This window comes from Euprymna scolopes, chromosome 37, assembly GCF_053919585.1.
Source record: "Euprymna scolopes isolate OS-2025 chromosome 37, ASM5391958v1, whole genome shotgun sequence".
Classification (NCBI taxonomy): Eukaryota; Metazoa; Mollusca; class Cephalopoda; order Sepiida; family Sepiolidae; genus Euprymna; species Euprymna scolopes.
Window position 1 is genome coordinate 36,041,336 of NC_136518.1, and position 5,517 is coordinate 36,046,852.

Here is a 5,517-nt window from a genome sequence, read left to right on the forward strand (position 1 = left end):
GCGTTCCACGCTTTATTTTTGCTCACAAGATTTTGTGATCTCTGATATATATATATATATATATATATATATATATATATATATATATATATATATATATATATATTAGGCACCGCCAAAAATGGCCGCAAAATCAAGTTGTTGTTGTTTTTTAAAACGAAATTACGTTTATTAAAAATCCATTATTTCTGAGTAACTTTTTTTTTCCAGAAAGATAAAACCCTGAATTTTATCATATAGAAAACAGAATAATGTAAAACTTTTTCTACTATTTTTAATTCAATTTTAAATGTTAAATTTTCCCAAAAAGTTAACAATTGACATTTTTTGTCTTGCACAAAAAACGTACTTAAATATTAAAAAAAAGGGTTTTTGAAATAATTAATTAATTTATTTATTGTCTAACTAAGATTTAGGATGATTTTCTAAGAGAATATGCAAAAATATTATAATATAAGTACCTGAATTTCAAATAATTCCACTTATTCATATAGGTAACCAGATATTCGCGTTGACGTAGTGTTCAGATCGACTCTGTTTACGTTTTCGTCTGATAAAAAGCAAACTATGGAAGACCAAACAGGCCAAAAAAAACTTATTTTTCAGTGACGAAAATTTCAATGTATTATTAAGCTGAGGCTGGCCAGTACCAGATGGGTGACCATTTGTATGCGTTTGGTTTTTAATGTGTATGTGTGTGGGGGCCAGACTCCCCAAAATGGGGGGGGGGGCAATTTAAAGCAGAATAAAAAAAAATTATTTGAGCGCGTTTGGTCCACCATAGTCAAAGGCGGCAAACGTTTTCAAACGGGATCGAAAAAAAAAGATGCTATTTTTAACACAAAGGGCACAATATTTATCGAATTTTTTTTTTTGGTATCGATTATTCAAAGCATGCCCTGTTTAATAATGGTCATGCATTATTCGGCTCGCTAAAAAAAAATTGTTAATTTATTTATCAAAAATTTTAAAATAGCTTTTTTCGTATAAATATTAAAAAAAATTTTTTTTTGTTTTGCTTAACTTAAATTAATTATTTTACTTAACATATTCACCGAATTTCACACTTCAAAACTCAAAAGCGGGATAATTAAACACAATCGAAGTTCTGATATTCAGACGTCAAAATAAGGTATGCAAACAATTTTTTTTTTTTGTTTTTTTTTTGAATCTATAATTCTGTCCCTTACAACACAATATGTTGATTTCAGTCTCAGATGATTATTTTAAGCATATTTGTTCCCACTTCAAAACAAGGGGGGGTTTTGTAAGCAAAAAAAAAAATATATATAAATATCGTTTATGAAAAATAAGTACACTGTTATAAAGTTCATTCTTCTCCTAATAATCGCTGAAAATTTCGTATTGATCGGATAATTACCTGATTTTTGGTAGATTTTTAAAAAGACGGTCCGTCAAAAAGTACTGACCTGCCCCCCCAGTTTTGGCGGTGCCTAATATATATATATATATATATATATATATATATATATATATATATATATTATTTATCTTAAGTCAAAAATAAATTTACGCCTATAAAAACTAAAAACTAACTTCAAAAGACAACATATACAAAATTATATACCGATTATTCGGCGATTAATCTCAGTAACAAATAAAATTGATTATGAAAAATTAATACATTTTGTTTTAAAAAGGCAAGATTGAAGATTAGGTGGCAAAATACTCTCAATTCCTATAAACGGAACTAATTCCCCTAATCACTGTTGTGTGTAATCATACAAACAATGTAGAAATACTCGGTATTTCACACGTTAACAGTTTTAAACAAACAGGGCTTCTTTTTTAAATATAAAAATATAAATACAACTTATTTTAATAAACACTTTTTATTTATTTTAAACAATATAAACATAACATTAAAATTTTTTTTTAAACAATATAAATAAATATATAGTTTTAAATTATATAAACCTTTCTTATTTTCAATTTTAAACAATATAAATAGAATTATTCCTCTAATCACCAATTAAAATTTAATCACATGATTATTGAAATCTGAATTACGTGATCAACGATTTAACTTAAAATTTAATTAAACACAGACACTCTCGTATTACTTAATTTTGTCTAATAATGGATCATGCCAGCAAAAAGACGATTGTGGATCACATATTATTAATCACGTGATTAGTGAAAATTGAATTACTTGAATAATTAAAAACGATTTAAATTAAAATATTAATAAACACGTCTATTCTATTTTTATTATATTGAAAAATAATTCAATTACTTAATTTTGTCTAATAAGATGATTTTGGGTCACGTATTTACCTTCGATGAAATAAAAGAAAATAAATGGACTTTCACATATTTTTTCTCATTAAAGAATATGACATGGACAAAACAGTAGCTTCTTTGAGGCTCATAATGGATAGTAGTTTCTGCAACAAATGCGAGAAACACCGAACATTAGGTAAAGTATCGAAAAGGATAGACAGATTTATTTGGAGATATCTATCTTTCAGATCTTCCAATTCTATCAGACAGGCGGTTGGTCGTAAGATTTGCTGCCCCCTGCTGGCATTTGATAACCTGTTAACCTTCAAAATTCCAAAAAAGCCCTCAAAATATTTATTTTCATGGAACTACAACCAAGAGTTTAATTTTAGACTACTGCTATTAGTCCTAGATTTTCATCTTATTACAGTACTCTTATTCATATACAGTCGTCGGCAAAGAAAACCAAATATTTTTCAAAACAAAAAAGTCTTATTTAAATTATTGAAAACAAAGGAAACCAAATATTTTTCAAAACAAAAACGAATAATTCAAATTACAAAAAAATGTTCAATTAAATTAATTGGGTATATAAACGGACCTATACTATTAATCAAATTCTAAATGTTTATTTATTTATGCGTGTGTGTGTGTATATATATATACCAATAAAACTTTCGAACGGATGCACCAAATTGAAAAATTCTTTTTTTTCTCTGAAATGTGTGAGTCCCTAGATTGTCCTTATCTATATATGGTTCGTAATGAATAACGCCGAGTGACACAAAAAGCCCCAAATAAGGGGGTTTGTGCTGTTTTGTGCAAGTGGAAAAATTTACCTACCCATGTTAACGGAATTTAGCACTGTCTGTATACAGTCGCAGTAACATCTCTCGGCATACGAACAGGACTTGTGGCACAATGGATAACGGCCTGATTACGAATCAGAAGATCCACGTTCGAATCCTGGTAAGTTCGTAATAATTTTAACCATCTTTTATCCAACAGTTACTCATTATTCTTACCCTTAGTTATTTTTGTTTTTTTTAGTGATTTTGTTTTGTGCATATAGGAATTTCCCATACTCTGAGTTCACAAGCATTGATGGTAAGACGATGTTGAGTGTACTCGATTTTGTGTTTGACTCGGCATTGTGTGTGCCGACACGACACAGCCGCTAGTATAATAATAAATTTAAATGTTGTTAATAATCTTTCAACCCCTTTAAAAATAGCTTTAAATTTTTTTTATTAAAATGTTATGCGAAACTACAGTTTAGTGGAAATAAAAAAACATTTCTTAGTTATTTAATTTCATAGATATTATAAATGCCGAATGGCTGAAAGACATGACAGAAGAGTTACAACAAATTCAAGAAGGAACAGTGAATGAAATCAACAAGGAAACCCTAAAGAAAATTCTAGAAAAAATGGCAAACTGGAGAACACCAGGGTACGGTGGGATACGTGCATACTGGTTCAAAAAAAATCCACAACATTACACGAAAGGCTAGCTCAAAACCTGGGAAGATGTATACAGAAAATAAACGTGTCAGATTGGATGCTGATACAGAACCGCTCCTAACAACTATAGGCCAATCACGTGCTTACACACTATGTGGAAAATACTAACAGCACAACTGAGGGAACAAATCTACCACCCCCTCAATAATCGTGGACTTCTTCCCGAGGAACAGGAAGGATGGTAAAAAGGAAAAAGAGGAACACATGATCAGCTATATATAGATCAAAAGAGCCTGAACGAGGTAAAAAGAAGGAGAAAAAATTTAGTCATGGCATGGATCGACTACAAAAAATCGTACGAAAGGATCCTCCAAGCATGGATAATAGAATGCTTAAAAATGTATAAAATATAAGCAGGATCATCAACGCGATGGAAAATACAATGAGAACATGGAGACTGGAATTAGCAGCTGATCGAGAACACATAACAGAAATCAACATACAAAGAGGCATCTTCCAAGGAGATTCACTATCACCGTTACTGCTCATCATAGCCATGATGCCCCTGAACAATATACTGAGAAAGTGCCAAGCTGAATACAAGTTCTCTAATACAGAGGAAAAAATGAACCACCTGATGTATATAGACGATCTGAAACTTTTTGCAAGGAGTGAAAAGGAACTAGAGACACTAATAAACACTACCAGGATCTTCAGCCAGGATATCCAAATGGAATTTGGTATGGAAAAATGTGCACTACTAGTTATAAGAAAGGAAACACTGAAGACGACAGACGGCATGGAACTACCCAACTAAACGGAGATAAGGGCACTAGGTAAATAAGCCGCCTATAAATACTCGGGAATTCTGGAAGCAGACACAACAAAGCAACAGAAATGAAAGAGAGAATTGGAAAGAAATACCTCAGGAGAACAAGAAAATTCCTGGAAACTAAATTATATAGCAGAAACCTAATAAAATGTATAAATACATGGGCAGTATCACTAGTAAGATATTCTGGACCGTTTATAGGGTGGACTAAAGAAAAACTGAGACAGCTCGATCAGAAGACCAGGAAACTCATGATCATGCACAATGCACTACACCCAAAGGACGATATTGGCCGACTTTTCACGAAAAGGAATGATGGCGGGAGAAGACTGGTTTATATAGAAGACTGTGTGAATGACACAAAAACGAACTACAAAAATACATAATGCACACTGAAAGGATAATTATGCAGCGTGAGACACTAAAAACAGCAACAAAACAAAAAACAGAGAGACAAATGACAAGACAAGAAAAGAAAAATGGGAAGAGAAACAACTACACGGAAGATTCATAAAGATGACAAAAGAAGAGAATAACGAAAACACTTGGAGATGGATGCAAAAAGGATATGTAAACCAAGAAATTGAATCCCTAATAACGGCAGCACAAATTAACTCGATAAGAACCAACTGTGGACAAATAAACGAAGCGATAAACCATATAGTAAGCAAATGCAGCAAACTTGCCCCAAAGGAATACAAAAACAGGCATGACCAAGTGAGGAGACCAATACATTGGGAATGATGCAAACAACTGCATCTCACATGCACAGGCAAATGATACAAGCATAAGCCGGCAACAAAATTTGAAAACGTGAATCACAAAATCATATGGGACATGAACATACAAACAGATAAACCCATCCAACTAAGAAGACCAGATGTCTTAATAATTAACAAGAAAGAAAAGTCCTGTCAAATTGTAGACTTTGCTGTTCCAACTAACTACAGGGTGAATATCAAAGAAAGAAGAAACGGA